The sequence below is a fragment of the Olea europaea genome, chromosome 10 (assembly GCF_002742605.1).
Source record: "Olea europaea var. sylvestris chromosome 10, O_europaea_v1, whole genome shotgun sequence".
Lineage (NCBI taxonomy): Eukaryota > Viridiplantae > Streptophyta > Magnoliopsida > Lamiales > Oleaceae > Olea > Olea europaea.
The window spans coordinates 30,303,807-30,324,671 of record NC_036246.1 but is presented as its reverse complement, the minus strand read 5'-3'; positions in this window follow the sequence as shown (position 1 = coordinate 30,324,671).

Below are 20,865 nucleotides of genomic sequence, written 5' to 3'. Positions count from 1 at the left end.
ATACAATTGGACTTGTATTTTCCCTCGGATTTACCACTGTTTGAGAAGTTAATTTCCTCGAACTTTATGATTCCAGCTGATTGATTACAGTTGCCAGTTGACTCAACTAATTTTCCAAGCTTTGAATACTTCCCTCATCTCCTATTGAAATTGTTTTTTTCATGTTGAAATTGCAAAGTGTTACTAGGCAAGAGACTTAACAATATCCTCTAAAGACATAAAAGAGTTAGAAGTTTAGCCCTGTTGTTGTCTAGAAGGGCATGGCTGCTTATTTTGCTAGAAATTTGGGAAACTTTGATGCACAGGTCGGTTCACTTGTTTGATTTCTGTAGCTGCATTTAGGATAATCCCTCTATCTTAGGTTATAGGTGTTCGAGTAAGGATCATAATTCCTTTACAATTGTCCAGGAAAACCATTTGCTGTATTTAGTTGTTCGTTGGGATCTTGTTGAAGAGTTGGGCACATATCGACTGGATGTCCTATCACCAAACAAACTCCGCAAGCATTTGCTCTTTGCATATTGCCTACAGCCATTTGGCGAACAAAAAAATTAGACGGGAAAGTTGTTGTTCAACGGAGGAAATGTTTACCGCATTAACATTTTCAGATGGGGTGTCGAAGCTAGTGCCAAATTGCTAAGAGTTGGCTGGTATGTTTGTAATCAAGTTCCTCATGCACTTAGGTGTTTTATCCACTAAAGCTCCTCCACTAGCGACATTAATCATACTCCTATCAGTAGGTAGAAGGCCTTTATAGAAATATTGAATGAGAAGTTGCTCGCTAATTTGATGATGGAGGCAGCTGGCACACAACTTCTTGAAACGCTGCTAGTATTCATGCAATGACTCTCTGCTGTCCTGCTTACACCACAAATCTCTTTTCGAATGTTAGCTTCCCTTGAAGTCGAAAAATATTTTTATAGGAACATCATCTTCATCTCTTTCCATGTTGTAATACTTTCGAATGGTAAATAGGTGAGCCAATCCTTAGCCAAATCTTTCAAAAAGAATAGAAAGGCTCTCAATTTAATTTGCTCTTTAGTTACTCCCGTAGGTTTCATGCTTGGGCATACCACATGGAATTCCTTTAAATGTTTATGGGGATCTTCACCTGCAAGACCATGAAAGGTGGGAAAGAGATGTATTAGTCCATATTTCAATTCAAAAGTAATGATAGCATTTAAGGTAGGAAAAGTTATGCAAAGGGGTTGTTGATTCAAATCCAGAGCTACAAGCTCTTACAAAGTTGTATTCCCAATCATGGCTTCCTCTTTCTCCGACACAGAATCACTGGCAAACAAGGGGTTATGAATGAAATTGTATTCCTTGAAATTCTGCTAGGTACTGTTCCTTAACCTGCACAAAGTTCTCTCTATTTGTAGATCGTATTGCAAATCACCTTGATCAGAAGTTCGATTTGTGGGCATAAAAAATCTAGGAAATTAAAATAATAAAAAATAACAAAATATTTTGTTTAATGAAATAAACAAATAAAAAAGTACAAAAAGAAACTAAATCACTTCCCGGCAACGACACCAAAATTTGGAAAGTGTTGTCGTAAGTACCCCAAATTAAGACCTATACTCCGCGATACTAATGCAGTAATGGAAGTAAGGGTCGATCCCACAAAGAGTGTTTAGTTTACTTTTTATGCTATATTAATGAAAATGGTAACGCAATCAACTTTAAGAAAATAATTAATGGCAATGCAAATTAACAAATTAAATGAAATTAGTAGAACGAACCTTGATCTAAGTCAACTTCCACCGTTGGAGATTTACAACTGGTCATTGACCCACATATAATTATCAATTTAAATTTTTAGCATTCAACGCCGGTAATAATTTCCTATTTTTCCTTAATTATATTTAGTTAGAAAACAAGCGATCTAATTAACCATAATTATTAAACAACCCTAGAAAAGCGCTAAAATTTAATTTAATAACAGCCTTATGCATTAGAGAAATCGATGAACTAGATAACATAAACACGAGCGACTGTATTTAACCTAGTCAAACATTCTTCTGAAGATTCAAATAATTCTTGATGCAGCAAATCATCAAACCCTAGTTGCTTCACAAATTAAAGGGATCAAACAATTACGAATTTGATATTTAACTTAACTATAGATTGTAACGCATGATAAACTAATAAGTCATTTTAGCAATCAAACATTACTTTGGTCATAACTTTCTCTTTCAATGTCCAATTGAGGTGATCGGAAGTGCATTAGAGAGCTAATACACGTAGATACAATTTTGTTAGAGACTAAAAAATTGAAGCATAACGTTTTCGCCTGATAGTTGATATGTGATAATATTTTGACTATATTTGATTTCTTTGACTTCTTTCCTCATCCGATTGATCTCTAGCACACTTGAATCTTCATTCCATTTTCCATCTCATCTATGAATTATTTGGAACTTGGTCCCTGAACTTTTACTTTCTTCCATTTTGATCCTTTTCGCTCTTTTCTTCACAATTCCACAATTTCCATCCATTTGCATCAAAATATAAGGGTACTAAATACATTTAAAAATTAACTAATCATAAAAATGCAAGTATTAATGGATGAAAAAAATAAGAATTTACGTCCTTATTAGCTAGTCCAAATTGCTATCTCCATAAAAAGGCCACAGACCACGTGACTGTCGATATCGAAACCTAAAATTGTGAATGACGTGGGCAACACAATTTGCCTTGACTGTAAGCGATGCACATCTAGACACACTTTTTTAATTTCTCCCTTATTTATTAAAAAAAATTATTGGCTTTAGTTTATTAACTTTTTTTATTTTTAAAAAGACTTTTATTTGACTTTAATTTTAAATTTTTAAATGATTTTATTCGATAAAAATTTAGATAAGATTTAAGCTATGGTATTATTTATATTATGCAACTATGGGACTTATTATTTTGTTGTAAACTTCGAAAATATATTATGAAGTTTTTAGAATTTGTTAAGTAGAACTTGTGTAGTTGAAAGTTGAAACTATAAAAAAATAATTTAGATTTTACTTTTCGAAAACTAGAAAATTGTATAATCGATTAATGTGGGAATTATTATATAAATATAGATTCTAAAGTCTATTTTGTAATTGACAATTTCCTAAAACAAAAATCATAATTTAGATGTGTATTAGGAATTAATTATATGGTAATCAAGATCAAAATAGATGTATAAACGTCCAAGTTATGGTAAATATAGTTTGAGGTTGACAGATTCCAAAAAGAAGTCAAAAAAATGCAAGAAAAATAACAAGATTTAGACTTGAAGAAGTTGATATCAAGATGGATGCATTTTCGCCATGTTGTCCAGTCAACACTCTAGTGGCAGAAGAAGAACCCCTTCCGCCCACCTAGCGCTAGACTGGTGCTCAAACGACAGGTATGCCGCTTGCCTAGCACTCAAGCAGCAGGTTAACGTCCAGCAACCATATTTTGCTTCAAAACTTGTTTTTTAACCCTGTTTCATTCCAAACACTTTTCCCTATAAATACTAACCCCATAAACGTCCCAAAGTATTTTCAATCAGATTTATTCCATAGTAATTAGTTCTTTGATGATCCAACACATTTATCGATTCCAAGATTCAACAATCATATATTATTTGATCCATAAATCCTTCCAAAACATATTTTGTTGATCAAGCGATATTATTCCATATCAAACCACAAGATCAAAACACTGGAGGTCTTTTGATCAGACACCAAACCACCTAATCCATTAAAGATATCGAATTTTTTTATTCTCAAGGAAGTGCATATCTTGCCCAGATCTTCTTCCATAACGGTACGGAACACCAAGATTTCGTGATTCGTTTCCGAACTTATTCCAATTTCAAGGGATTGGATCGAATTGGTATTGATATACTAATTCGATCTGAACTCTCTTATTGAATTGTTCATTTCTAAGGTAATATATTGGGAGTCGAGAGCTAATATGAGTAGCACACAGTTGAGAAGGTAAGTAACATTTAATTTATTATTGGTACGTAATTGTGATCATATATTGTATGTTATTGTGACCTTAATTTATTTAATTAATAAAAAAAGGCAAAAAAATTTACCAAGTGATCACAAATTTTTTTAAATTTGAAAATGTAACTTGAAACTATTCTAATTACATATTTTTCCCTTTTATTTATTTATTTATTTTTTATCTTGCCTAACTCATGAAGCAAAACATTTCAACACGGTTTAGAAGTAGGTTTTCATTAACTGGCCCATTATGTACATGGGTTGTTCCTAAGACATTGCAATTGTCCACTAGTAGATTCGACCTATTTTATTGGATCAGCCCAACCATAAGCCCATCTAATTCTTGTACAAGAGTGCCCAATGGATTTGTCAGTAGCAACGAGGCTCACTTCTACGGATAAATCTCTTTCTTAACCTTGTCAAGATTTCCTTCCTACCAACTCTCCCTCCCTCACTCTCTTGACACACAAAATACTCCCTATTTTGAAAAGTTAATACATACAAATGGGTTCCAAAAAACTCTTTATTTTAACTTTTTAAAATAAAGCGCATTTAGCCTTTGTTTGATTTTCATTATTTTCAAAATATATTTTTTTCTCTTAGTTTCAAGCACACAATTTTCAATAAAATAATATTATACTCAAAAGGCTCTAAAAAGTTACAAATTTAAACACTCTACAATTTAAATTATTCAAATCACATTTGAATTGATTGACTATTAACATATAAAAAAATTATATCAAATAAAATATGGAGAGTAATCAATAAATGTTCATTAAAAAAACACACAATAAAGAGTGAAAATAGAGAACTTGTTAAAGTGCATAAAAAAATTTACTCTCTAAATTCAAATATACTCTCTATTATTTATAAGATGCTCTTTATAAATAAATAGTTTCTTGAAGATGCTCTTACTTTATCTTGATATGCCTAAGTTTGGTTACAAATTTGTTAAGGGAACAATTGACAAATCAATCTCTTAATAATTCTTCGACGCCACAAAGACGTGCAGTAGTTACTATCCATTTTTTCAGCATTGCAGAGCTTTTAATAAATACATGAGTGAGCCAATCTTCGACAAAATAATGCTTTAACTAAAACATTGATAAAAATTTGGTTCAAAATCAACAATTGATTTTAATCAAATATTTTATGAGATTCACAATTTTTTTTTTCAACTTTTCAAACCGTATTCTATCAATTTTTATCAGAATTTACTAAATATTTTATTTTAGTAAAATCAAACGTTAGCAATATATGATATGGATGTAAAATTTCGAAAAATATTAAGAGGAGTCGCCCACTTTATTCCTTTTTTCCGCTGTGATGGACCCTCGATTTAATAGTGAACATTAAACTTTTTGTAAAGGGATTTCGCAAAGCTTGACCATGGTATCCTCACTTTCACATGCGAATATAAAAAATATTTTACACGAATTTATAATCACTATGCTGCAGAAGAAAGTCAAAAGAGTAAAAGAGTTCTACCTTCCAATGCCAAAATCAAGAGGGACGGTACGACATATTCAGATGAATTTTGGGATTATTCAAATTTCAATACAAAACTTCTTTGTTTGGTATTATTTCGTCCCCATCTAAAACGATAGATAACAATGGTACAAATTTTAAATTTGCCTCGAGTTATCTAAGTATTCCCATGCGAACCTTCGTATTGTTCTAGCACCAAAAAAATAGTGTTCTAACTCGTGAGGTAGCTCGAAATGCTCATTGCCGCCACTATTGGAAAACATATGCCATAATTTAAATAGCAAGCATCCCATAATAACTTCAAGAAATCTATAGATTGAGTTAAATTAATAATTAAGAATTACTGACATTGTTAAATGTTTGAATAAATAAATTCTATTTATTTATACTGAATTAGAATTTTAATGTTTAAATACAATGAATAACTATCAACTAGACAAATTTGCTTATATATAATATACTATCAAGCCATAGATAGATTGAATAATTATGGAAAATATATGTGATAATCCCGATTGACATCCCCCTCAAATTGATGCCAGAAGAACAAGAAGCGTCAATTTGCCCACAAGGAATTGATAGAGTTGCCATGTCATGGCCTTTGTAAATATGTCAACTATCTAAAGGTCCATAGAAACACAAGGAAGAGAGATAACATAGAGTCTAGAGCTCCTCGAATAGAGTGAAAGTCTACCTCAATACGTTTAGTATGCTCATGAAAGATGGTATATCATAGCAATCTGAATAGCACTAGTGTTATCAGCATGAGTAAAGGTAAAATTTCTTTGAGGAAAGCCAAGCTCAGCTAACAATCCACGGAGCCAAAGAATTTTGGAACAAGTAGCAAATATGGCGTGATATTCAGATTCAGTAGAAAATTTAGAAACTCAATCTTGTTTCTTGCTCTTACAAGAAATCCAAGTATCACCAAGAAACATGCACCACCCAGTAACAGAACGTCTAGTATTAGGACAACCAGCTTAATCGACATCACTGTATGCAACAAGACGAAGAGAAGTACCCACTGGAAAAAATAACCTATGATTAGAAGACCCTCTAAGGTAACGGATAATACAACGAACAACAGCTAAATGTAGATGTGAAGCTTATATGAATTGGCTAACTTACTGGATAACAAAATAAATGTCAGGACAAGTTATCGTCAAATAGTTCAAACTACCAAATGTCCATACAAAGTAAGATCGGTCAATAGATCACTCTCATCACGGTGATATTTCGTATTTACTTCTAGCAGAGTATCCACTAAAGGAGAATCCTGAAGGCTAGCTGAAGTGATCAAATCCAATGTGTACTTGTGTTGATTTAAAACTATGGCACAATGATCCAAGTAAACATCCACTAAGAAATATGTGAGAAGACTAAGATCCTTCATATGAAAGGAGGCCTGAAGATGGTGCTACACACGATGAGTAAATCTGATTCTGTCCCTGTGATAACTGTATCATCAACATAAACAAGAAGAAGAACAATATCAACAGAGGTCTTGCAAATGAATAAAGAGGAGTCATATTGGCTTATAAGAAAATCCAAGCAAAGTAGACAGAAACTTATCAAACCAAGCCTATGGAACCTGTTTCGGTCCGTACAGAGATCGTTTCAGCTTACAGACATCCAAGAAGAGGAAGAGGACAACCCAAGGGGTTGTTTCATGTAAATCTGTCATTTGAGAATACTATGAAGAAATGCATTTTTAAAATGTATTTAAAGAAGTGGCCATCCTTGAGATGCCGCAATAGAAATAATAATATGTACATAGTCATTTTGGCAACTGGAGCAAATCTCTCTTCATAGTCTACCCCATATTACTGTCTAAGGCCAAGAGCAACCAAATCTATCTCATAGGAATCAGAGTACCATCGGAACAAAGCTTGATTGAGTAAACTTATTTACAACCAATAGGTTTAATATTCACTGAACAAAAAATAATATTCCATGTGTGATTTTTTTGAAGAGCCCGAAGTTCATTTGCTGTCACCTCATGCCAACATTTATATTGAACTGTCTTGGAGTAGCAAGAAGGAATTGGAACAAAAGAAAAAGTAGCATTAAGAGACATATGGGAAAAAACCATACCAATCAAGGGGTCGAGAAACTCTAGTAGATCAATGAACACTATCAAAATTTCGATCATTAGGTGAAGAAACATGGTGAACAAGCTTAGGTGACAGATTGGGCCCAAGAAGGGACAAAGTTGGTCTTTGTCGTTTATACAAATCCAAGTTTGAAGCCCTCACAAGTAAGAAGTGCATCATCAAAATGATGAATGACAACAATATTAGGTAAAGATGCAATATGAGTAGAAAAGAATACTGATGCTCAAAGAAAATCGCATGATGAGAACTACGAAATCGATTAGAGCATAGGTCATAACAGACATATCCTTTATGTGAAACACTATATCCCATAAAAGCACGCTTAACAATTGAGCATAAAGTTTATTGCGCTCATGCGATGGCAAATGGACAAAACCAAATGCAACCAAAAGTAAGCATATCATGGTTGGGTAAACATGTAAGCTACATATTTTGATAGTGAGATGAATCGTAAAGAGTTTTTCAAAATAAGTAACTTTATTTACTTAAAGAAGTTACTTTTACTTATTTTTCAGGTTTGAATTTGTATTTGTATTATTCAATGTTTGATCGAATAATAGTGGACAAAGCATGGTTGCAATTATCAAGATTATTATTTGAAATAAGATCTTGTGAATCTACTTACAAAATTTAAACATTTTAACATAAAATGATCATATCATTTTACTTATAGGTTTTCAGAACAATATAGAGATGGAGCACAGAATTTTGATGAACTAGCTCGTGAAAATCTATGTTCAGAAATGATAAGATGCCCTTGTGTTAAGTGTAGGAATCTAAAGCATCATCATTATGAAACAATGTACGAACATTTGGTTATTAAGCCCTCGTTTGGACCCCATTCTCCTAATCATTCTTTTTCTCTCTTTTATTTTCAACTACACAATCTCCAACTTGCCTGTCGCCTCTCGCTGGAATGTTCAGAGCTACCGAGCATTGCATTTGCAGGGACGGAAGAGCTGAAGGACTCAGGAAAAGAACTAGTCACCGACTCACCAGAGGAAGAAGAAGACCCAAATTAATGGCCCTTTTGTTTGGTTTGGGCTGATGAATTGATCTGGGCCTTTTTGTTTAAAAAGTTAGGCCCAAATCGAAATCATTTGCTCTCATATGCACTACTATACAGGTTTTTTTTTTTCGTTGGTGTTAATTGGAAGGAAAAACGAAAATGGCTGCCATGGAAGAACCAATTCTCTCCAAACTAAACCAATTGGATAACATTTTAAGTAAATTTATCGTCTTTTTCATTTTTTCCCTGTATTTATTTATTGGGCTATAAATTAAGAAGCCCTATGAGTTATGATTTCTTGTTAATTTGGGTGGAACAATAAAAATCGAAAAAGAAAATAATAAATTCTTCTTGGGTTTTGATAACTAGGATGTTACATAGAGGTACAAGAGATTCGATAATTTGGTATTAATTTGAGTATTAGATTTTTTTGGGTTGGTATTAGTTTTTAAGCTTCTTGTCAAGCTAATTAAAAGTGCTGGTGTCTTGATCAAAATTTTGAAAAGATAGAATTCATAGAAAAAAATGTCACACTGTTTGAAGTAATAGAATATGTTGGGAATAATATGGACCTGTATATAAGATTACTCGACCTTCTTTTTACACTCCCTCGTTATTTGGGAATCTATTCAACTAATATTGTTTGCCTATATTTGGAATTTTTTGGTGACAATCACAAAACATGCCTGGTAAAAGAACAATTCAACATGTTATGGTTGGTTAAGGATTGTTGTTTACCAATTAAAGTCAAGGATTCAAGTATTGATACCTCCCACTGTCCCATATAAAAAAATAAAAATAAAAATTCATGCCCTGTAATAAGGGGGAAATTTTTTTGTTAGTGTCAAGTGGTTTTATTTCAACTTGGGAAATTAGTTTTGCTTCGAGATTCTTCATACTATCAGAGGTAAGTTTTCTTCCTCTGTTAGTGTAATTCTTTGAGTATATTTGGGATATCATTACTTTAATTTATTGGGTAGAATATTTATGAATTTATTTGGTTGATTTGAATATAAAATTGCTGAAATTTCATGCTTGCTCTTTGGTAGAAGGTAAAATGAACATTTTTTCTTCCTCTATTAGTGTAATTTCTAATGTTTCACTCCAATAGTTTGTTTCTACTAGTTTGTTAGTAATTTATAGCTTTTTATGAAATTGATTAGTGTTGGGCCCTAGAGTAATTATTTGGTAAAGTGATTATTTTATTCAATTTGAAACTTACAGAATTCTATTTCAACGTTTGGATTTACGTGGTAGTAGTAGTTTTTGCCCTCATGGTAATGCAAATCACAGTGATCAAAACTTTGAAAGCTTAGAAATGAATCTTACATTTTCCAAAATTCAGTAGAAGTAGAATTCTACTATATTTGTTTGTTGTTTTATTGTTAAGTTTTTAACTAGTAGTAGGAACAGATTTAGGGGGCTCCGGACCTGAAAACCTTTTCTTTTCTTTTTTTTTTCTTTTTTTGGTTGGTAAAAATAGTTTTTTATGCGTAATTTTTTTTTTTCGTGTGTTAGTACGATTTGAAATTTTTTAGCCCGATTTTGAATTCAATACTAAATTCGTCTCTTGTTAGCAATATGTTGCATATAATAATACACTATTGGATTTCATATTTTACGCTGATTTTGGGGGGCCTCACTTATGGAGTTCGCCTCAGGCCTATAAAGCTACAGGACCGGCCTTGCGAAGCAATCATAAATGATAGTTTTGTTGATAACATGCAACACGATAAATTGTCATTGAAACATTTTGAAAAATAAATTATTTTTCCAACGAATAATTTTTTGACAACTCATACATTATCAATCATATTGTCATCCATAGTTATACAAATAGAATAATCCAATAGTAATTTTTTAGTAGTAGCACTTGTATTTCGACTCCTAGGCTTCTTTTAGTCGAAATTACACCATATTCACCATTTTAATAAAGAATAATAATATCTAATATTAGCGATATTGAGCATCAATTTAGATTATCACACTTAATAAGTTCAATTAAATGAATCATATGATATTATATTTAATTGAATTTACCATTTAATATCATGCAATTGTCACAAGAAGTGTACTTGACACCAATAAAAAAAAAATAAGTTTTAAGTTCACTATTATGGTCCTAGACAACAGTCAATCAGAATTTTCTACACTCAACTTCTAACAGTTCTAATAGTACATGTAGGATATGTGTTCTCAAGTTTTAATTGAGTACAAAAATTAATTGAAATATTAAAATCAAAAAACCAAATATAACATGGTAAAATAATAATAATAATAATAATAATAATAATAATAATAATAATAATAATAATAATAATAATAATAATAATAATTCTACAAAACCCCATGCCAGGGGTAAAACAATTCACTAATTCAAATGATAAAAAATATAATAGTCTCAGTTTCATAATTTCTCAAAATTAACAAAAAAAGAATCAAAAGAAACTTAAGAATAACTCCCTTTCTTTTCTTTTTTCTTTTTTTGCTTTTCTCATTTTATTATTTTTTATTTTTTAGAAGTAGAATCAACCCCCCCCCCCCCAATCTTTACTTTAATGCCACTACTTGGATTAAGAATTACCATTCTTAACTCACTCCAAAGAGACTTAATCAATTAAAATTGTACATTAACACTTTTGTTTGTTTTTTTCAAATATAGTTGAAGAGACGGTTGACTTTGAAAATCTTTAATAACGCATGAAGTCTGTTTCCACTTGCACAACAGAGTTAGATTCAGCTTATCTGGGTAACAAACTTGTGTGCATTTTTCAAAGCTTTAATTCCAATCTTGATGAACTACTTTACTTATAGGTAAAATAATTATCAAAGATAATATTAAAATATTATATTGATAATATTAAAATATTATGCAATAACAAGGTAAACTTATCATAAAATAAATGCAGTTATCATAAAAGAAATCCTAGACTTCCAAAAGTCTAATCTTATCATAAAAGATACATAGAAAGTCCAATCTTATCCTGAAAGATATTCCAAAAGATATCTTAATTTTTGTTAAAAGTCTAATATAAGGATAATTTTAATTTAACAAATTCTTATATTTTCCTTCTAAAAAAACAAAAATACATAGAAAAGTATAAAATATTTCTGCACGAGTTGTATATGTATAACACGAAATCAAATCTTGTTATATAAGGAAAAAAATTGCAGCTCAAAAATTATGGACGGATCTACATATTATCTTAGTTAGTCAGGACTAACTGCCTGTTACGACCTGTAAAATATTTCATGTTCTTGGTAGTTTCTTAACATTAAAAAATCAATACATGTATTAAGTAAGCCAATAAATTAATATGTAGAAATATGACATATATATTTTCAACAATCTCCCCTTATTTAGCTTTGGATAATTTAAAAAAACTAATACTAGATTTTCAATGTCATGTATTGTTCATCAAAATCCCGAAAGCATATGGATTTGTTATACAAGCAATAATCGTTATGAGAGAATTATTGTTTCATAGTAAACAATGTCTAATATCTAGTTCAATAGCTTTTATTAAATTCGAAATAATGTAAAATTAAAAGAGTTGTTTTGTATGTATTCTATACTAATCCTAAACAAATAAAGTAAATAAAATATTTATTTAATATGTGAATGTTTGTATTGGAGTCATAAATCCCCCTATTGCCATTTAATTCAACTCTTAATTCATAATTTAGTAAATTCATGTATTTAAAACAATCGATAATCCACTTTTATTCAATATTCTTTTCCTAGATATATTAAACCTATGTTTAACACGATCCAATCCTAGTCCTAATCCAAATTTATAAGAAAAACATATATTGATTCACAAAATTTATCACATAGTTGTAGATGGTATAGATATTATTCATAAAACCTATTATCCATGTGTTGATTTTGCAGCATTCGAGATTTATTGTGAGTATTCCTACACTACAACATGCAATTTACTATCTAACTGATGATCAAGCAATCAAATAGTTCAATGAAAATGCAAAACCAATCAAGAAATACTAAAGTAATTATTTTGAATTAAAATAAACAAATAATAGGATTCATCATTCATCCAATACAAAGTGTTTTAGCCTAATATATTAATGTAAGAAATACAACGAAAATAAAAGAAAGTCATGACCCGAATCATTAACTATGACGAAAATCTAAAAATCTTCAACTAATGCTTTCAAATCCGAATCCAAGAGATCAATTCTTAATTCTTCGATGTATATTCTTTTTATTTCTCTCAAAAGTTGGCTTACAATTTGATCCCCATTAGGTCTGGACGTGTTCTCCTATTTATATGATGCCAAGGAGGTTATTTATTAAAATAAAATAAGGAAACCTAGATTTTCTCATCGTTTACCATCAAGGCGCATGCCTAGTGCAATCTAGGGCGTGCACTTGGGAGCTTAGGATGCCTTAGTCACTCATTTTGGGGTTGGGGATGCACGCCACTCCTATAGGCTAGGGCAAATGCCTTGCTTAATTTTTTACAGCCAAATAACTTTCATATTTTTATCAAAAAACTTTCTATTCCGATATCTGATTGAGACAATTCAAAGTGTATTAGAAAGCTTAGTTAGAGGTCTACAATTCTTTTAGAAATATCACTTCGTTGCTATTCCTAAATTGGGTATCAATATGAGGTTGAAAATTTGAAACATAACTTTTTTAGCTAAAAGTTTATGTATGATAATATTTTAACTATAATTCATCCCTTTGACATCTTTCCAAAACCAATTGACCCCAAGAACTCTCAAATCTTCATTTTGAAGCCCGAAACAACTTTTGAGTATTTACAATTTAGTCCCTAAACTTTGGATTTTCTTCATTGTAGCCATTTTCCGTTTTTTCTTCCAACTCTTCTTCGAAGCATGAACTCTTTCTAATAAAAGTAATAAATAACAAATTAGATGCTAATTCGTTCAAAGAATAACAAAATATCATCATTTAAGATTCTTAACAAGTGTAGAAACTACACTTATCATGTATGTGATAATTGTTATCAAGTATTCGATATAATCTACTCTCCCTTAGTTAGTTTATCTTGTTGAAGAACAGACATCCGCATTCCATCATCCAAATGCATACTCTAACTAAAATCGCCCAACATATTAAGCTCCCGTTTGGCTCCTATTCTCCTTCTCATTCTTTTTCTCTCTTATTTTCAACTACACAATCTTCCATAAAATAATATTACACGCAAATAAAAAAAATTCATTCTTTTTCAACAACATATTTTTCAAAAAATAATATTCCAACCATTAAAATTTGAAAAAAAATGAAGGCCAAACGGGGGCTAAAAATGGGGAGAAAACATGAGTGACATATACAAGCACATGAAAGCGTGAAACTAGTTAAAACAGCATCAATTCTCGTTGAACCTATACTTCGCTTTTTTGAAATAAAGGAATAACCACAGTTAGACTCAAAAAGTTAGAACCAAACAAAAGGCAAATTTCTTGGACTACTTAGCTGTAGCAACAGCAGTTGCTCAGTCTAATGTGATAGGAGATCAAAAGCTTGTCCCTTCGACGCTGCAAGAATAGACTATTGATCAGAAAATCCGTGAAAATGCCTACACATGTCAATCACTTGAAAAATAATGAAATTTACTAAATTGAATCAATTATCATATTTTTGGACAAATTTCACAATCATTTCACAAATATAAGGATAATCATGAAATTTCCATTCAATGTCTGCTCCAATAAATTCAGTTAATTTCTTAGATTAAGATTTAAGTCTGTGCTAGGAACATCTAGACTAATCATTAATGAATCGTGCTCTAACTAAAATTGACACTTGTAGTGACTAATGCAAAATTGTATTTCACATTAGCCATCATCTAATATTGTCCCTGTAGATATAAAAATATGTGTGTGCTAGACTTTAACATGTAAATAATTTTTTTTTTCCAATTTTCTTTTGAACACGTATGTGATTGCTTTTTTTCAATTTTCTTTTAATTCTCAATGTTTTTAATTCACTGAGTTGACTTTCACATAACCATAGGGTTACATTTTATCTTATGATTTATGTTCATTATCAATGATGGCTTCACATGTTTATGGTGGTAGTCCTTTCCTCTAATGAATTTGTCTGTTTACACAGCATCATATTGCAGAGTAGAGAGACAGTTACAGACCATAGATTTATATTTAAACACATATCACCTTAAATCAACAATGTAGTCAGTAAATGATCACTATTGAAGTAGTTACAATGTCCTAATAGATGTTCTTATCCGACAATGATTTACCATAAGTTATAGTCAGCACACCACACTGATAGGAGAATCCAAGTTCATCTCAACAATTACAAACCAATTGAAAATTCACATCTTTTGATATTTTCCAGAAACATCCCAAATTTTCTTTCCCTTTATATTTTTATCTATATAAACAATGCAAAACACTTGCATAAGATAAAAAAATAATGTACATGAAAAATAGTTTAATGCATTGAGCATATGTCCACAACTTTCGCAATGTTTGAAAACTAATAATATCTAAAGCTTTGGTGATAAATTAGTCAGTCCTTCAGTATTTTTATGTTCTAAGACATTACATTCTGTCCCTGATGAATTGGTGTCCAATGTCAATGTGCTTAGTCGTAGAATGCTGAACAGGATTCCTAGAGATGTTTATAGCACTTGTATAATCACAAAACATGGTCAGAGAGTCTTGTTGAATATAATAATCACTGAACATTTGCTTCATCTAGAATAGTACATCAACTTCTAACGGTGATGTACTCAATTTTTGTAGTAGACAATAAAATAAAGTTTTGTTTCTTAACCAAGATATAAGATTATTATCCATGTAGAAACAACCTCCAGATGTGCCTAATCTTTGATGCACTACAAAACAAAATTGGATGTACTATTAACTTATCTAATGACTCGTTTAACAGCTACCAAGTAGGACTCCTTTAATTTAGCTTGATATCTTGCATAAACTCCAACAATGAAGGTTATGTCAGACGGCGTGTAGCCATATATAGCAAGCTATCAATCATTCACCTACATAGGTTGGGTTCGACGCCTTTACTCTAGTCATCTCTGCAGTATTTTAAAGACGTAGCCATGGGAGTCTTGATTGCCTTGATATTTTTTGGACAAAATTTCTTTTCCAGATTCTTCGTATACTTAGCCTATAAGGTAAAGATCCTTGCGTCAACCTTCTTAACATATAATCCCAAGAAATAGTTTAATTTACCTATCATACTCATTTCAAAATCGTTTTGCATAAGATTAAAAAACTCCTTAGATTTTGCTTCAGATATGGATCCAAACACTATGTCATCCACATGTATTTGGGCCACAATTAATCTTGACTTGAGCTGTCCGATGAACAATATTTCATCAGCTTCTTCTCTCTTATATTCTTTCTTAAGTAGAAATATCGGTAAGTTTTTCATACCAAACCCAAGGAGAATGTTTCAGCCCATACAATGCCTTTTTAAGCTTGAATATATGATCATAGAGATATGGATCAACGAATCATTTTGGTTGCTTAACATAGGCTTCTTCATTTAAAGTTCGACACTCTTGACATCCATCTGATAAAGTTTAAATCCCATTTGACATACAATAAACAATAGAATTCTAATGATTTCAAGCCTTGCCATAGGTGCAAAAGTCTCTTCGAAGTCCAATCTTTCAACTTGGGTGTAACATTGTGCAAACAGTTTTGCCTTGTTTCGTGCAATGGTACCGTGTTCATCTAATTTTTCTTGAAGATCCATTAAGTTCTAATCACGTTTGTACCTATTGGCTGAGGTACTAGTTTCCATATATTATTTCTCTTACATTGGTAGTACTCAAGATTCATCACCAAGTACATTAATCACACTTTTTGGTTCAATTTGTGACTTGCAACACACATTCTTGAGTTCTGTAGCAAGTCTCTGTCTGGTCATCATTCTATCTCCACAATCTAAAAGTATGTTACCCAATGGATGGGCCTTTAGAATCCAAGTAAGAGATTGCCTTCTGCTCTACAGTTCATCATCTTCCTCGGGTAGGTTAGCCCCTCTAGTAACTAGTGAAAGATTAGTAGAATTAGCTACTGGTAGTTCTATCAAACTGTCACTGCCTGAATCTGCAAAACACTTGTCTTAAATATTTCAATTTTCTTCAATCTCTTCTTCAAAATATTTCTCAATTTCAGGTTCTTGTGAATAATAAAAGAATTCATCGGTGTCATTAATTTTAACATTAATGGATTCAATAATGGTTCGAGTCTACATGTTGTAGATCCTGTAAGCTGGACTATTTTTAGAATAGCCAATGAATATTTCACTCATCGCTCTTTGGATCAAACATTTCTAAGTGTTCCTTGTCATTTCATACTTAACACTTGCTTCCAAATGTATGAAAATATTAAAGATTTGGTTTCCTACCTTTCCAAAATTCATAATAAGGGGTTTATGGAGTACTAGTTTTCAATGACACACAATTTAGGATGTAGCAAGTAGTGTTTATAGCTTCAATCCACAATTTAACATGGAGTTTCTTACTATTCAACATTACCTTAGCCATCTCTTCTAAAAATCTATTCTTCCTTTCTACCACGCTATCCTTTTAAAGGTTTTAGGGGCAAAAAATTCATGAAAGCTGTCATACTTTTCACATAAATTAGAAAATTTAGCATTCTCAAACCCCTTACCATGATCACTCTTAATTTTTACAGTTTTAGTCCCCTGAAGGTTATTTTCAATGGTCAATTTTTTATATAAAAATGTAAATCTTTCAAAAACATCAAATCCTACCTTAAGAAATCAATTCAATTATACCTAGAGAAATCATCAACAATCACATAGATATACCTCTTACCACCGAGGCTTTGGCTTTGAATTGTTCCCATCAAATATGTAGCAATTTTAGACAGTGAGAGCTGGCAAGAAACTGATCTTGTTTATGTGCAGTTTTAGTTTGTTTACCTTTTTGGCATGATCTACACACACCTTCAGGTTTCCTTTGAGGTTAGGAACTCACCTCATTGCGTTGAGTTCAGTAAGTTTGACAAGATCTCCATAATTTAGGTGTGCTAACCGTTTGTGCCATAAGTCTGTAAAGTCAACTTTAGAAAAATGACGAGATTTCAAATTCAAGTAAATAGCATTTCATTGATCTAGCACAACCCAGGACACAACTACCAGTCTACCACCATTTTTCAAAACCTTGTATGTACTTTTAGGGAACATTACCATGAGCTCATCATCACATAGTTGACCTACACAACAAACAGAACATTATTAAAAACAGTTGAACCATTTACCACAATAGTACCAATATCTTTAATTTTGCTTTTATCCCCATCTCCAAAAGTAACTAGACCACATACATAACTTTTACAGTTAGTTAGCATAAAACGATTATCAACCATGTGTCTAGAGCTGCCACTATCAAAATACCAAGATATTGAGAACATAGAAAATAATATCATATTCTTTTTTATTCGAACTTGCCTTATTTTAGCATTATGATTCTGTTTTCAAGTACTAGGAAGCAGGTTAAATCTTTTTGTAACACGTTTCTTGTAAGATAAACAATAAAGTAAATCGTATCCATATTTACCACATGAATTACATCTGAAAGTGTGCTGTGTTTTACCTTTTTGATTTTGAGAGTGATATCTTGTTTACTGATGTCTTGATTTGAATCAAGTTTTTTCGAGTAAGTCAATACCTGTTGGCGTGAGTCAAACACTACTACAGTCCTGTTGTATGGAATTATGTCTGGTTCCTCGACTGCAGCTTCAAAGGTCTGATCTATAAATCTATCTAGTTCGATTTCTTTGACAGACTTTAACTGATTAGATTCCTTCTCCTTCCCTTTTCTTTCATAATCAAAGCCCTCTTTGATACTCGAAGTTCTTTCACCGTGAAGAACTTCATTTAGATGGGTGAATCCAATGGTAAGTTGTCTAACTCTTTCCTTGTCGTGATTTAGTTTACCAAGGAGGTTTAGGACTTAATTCTTCTTCTCCTTTAAGAGTTTGGATATAATTTCATATTCAGTTCCAACAGCTCTTTCTTCTTCAATGGACAAATCATTGCATGAAGTGTGATATTCTTTTCTTATTCAGTTTCCAAATTTTCTTTCAGGATGTTGCATTCTGAATATATCCAACTTGGTCCGTAAATGTCTCTAACCAATGAGTTCGTACCTGCAAGCAATAGTTGTAGCAAGTTATAATCAAACTATAAGTTGACAGTAAACAAGTTAAATGATTATTGTCAGTTCTGTCCTCTTGATTTATGTTTGATTCTCTGTCATCATCTTTACTCCGTGTAATATTCATTTTCTTCTTGGAACGAGACTTTTTCGGTGTGTCAGCACATTCAAATGCTATGTGTCCATATCCCTCACGTTTGTGGCATTGGATACAATTTTGAGTTGTCCCTATAAATGTAGGCGGTGTAAGTGTTATGTCCTAAATTCAATCAATTTTGGATATAAATACTTTTAATATATAATTTATACAATTTAATGGCATATTTATTATTTAATTAATATAAAATTAAATTAATAATAGAGTCCGTAGATTCAAATTTTCGTAATTTGTTAATCACAAGGAGTTGTGATTGTAAGATACAAATTACATATGATTAAATCTTAAATTGTCTGTGGTCATAAGTAATAATGAGATACGGATATCGTTATTACGGATAGACCATCACATAACATTTCTTATTTGTGAAGTAAGTAGTTGATCTCACAAGTTAAAGTGTGATGACACTTGAATAAACACATTGATATTTTGTTATAAAACAAAACATTGGAGACCCGCCTAGAGATTTCACATGAATAACTATCTGAGTGTCAGTGGTTAATCTCTGACATTCGGTAGTGAGATTGGTTATTTGATTTGAGGTCGTCATAGTACCTTATATGAGGACAGTGATGCTTTGACGGTGTTAGATGTTGTTCTGCCAAGGGCCATTAATACGGCATCGTTCGGGTATGTCAAGAATCGTATGAAGATTGTGAATGACCAATAGAGGATTCGTCACTCTTAAATAGTAAGAAATTATGATCTAGATTTCATTCAATTAAGTCGATAACGAAATCATTGACCAAGGTGTACTCAAAAGTCGAAAATGAGTTTTCGACTTATATTGACTTAATATTAGAGTGAATTATATGATCGATAATCGAGATTAATACGCTTTCATATATTGTAATTGATCGAATCATATTGACGAATGGATTATAGTTTCACGGTAAACGAACGAGTTTGGTTTTGTTATACCGTGTGACATTTCCCATCGCATGTATTGCCCTGACACATTGCTAGATGTCAATTTGGGATGGTGAGTGTGAATTGGTAATAAATTTAAATGGTATTTTAATTTATCAATTTTATTAGATAACCACTCTTTCTAATTTAAAAAAATAATAATAATAAAAAAATCACTATTTAAAACTCCATTTTATTCAAATAACAGTAGTCAAACAAGGGCTAACAGTGTAGATATATTCAGGCATAAAATGTTGTAGCTATCCCGAGAATATTATATTTAATCACTAACATTATGAGCCTGTTTGGGAGTGATTTTGAGAATTGATTTTTTGATCATTAGAAGAAAAGTGGGGTCCACCTGTGAGAGAAGAAGTCAAATATAACGGTTGGAATAGTGAAATAACGGTCAAAAAATCAATTTTTTGGGTGAAAAAATCGAGCCCAAACAGGCCCTATATTACTTTCCATGAAATCTATTATACCGCTTCCAACAAGGCTCTAGATGTGACCCACTTGGCAGTCAAAACCATATTGTAGCCAAATTCATGAGGTTGAACCCCTCGAGCAAGAGCCTCGACAAGCAGGGGCGAAGTTAAGAAAAGAGCCTAATAGAAAATCATTTGAGTCAGATTTACTGAAATTATTGATGCAACAACTCCTTACTATCGCCGTCAAAGCCAACCTATTTGATCAAGTCTACTGCCACATGATATAGCTTATGGAAGACAATTTGATATTAGCATTTATGTCTTAAGATTGATTGATGCCCATGATGGGAAGTTATAATCACATGGATGAGGCCATGTGTCCTTTCATCCGACCGTTCTCATCCACTCTTTTACAATATAAAAGCTCACAGTGAATGCCATTAAAAGGTAATTCAAGTTTAGACTTTGATACTATAACTTTGCTTTCTACATTCTTTATTTTACTTCCAATACCGACCCTTTTTTTAAATTGAAGACTCATGTTAAAAGCCCTCCCACACTCGTATATTTCTTATCAAACTAACTTGACCGTCGGAGTACAC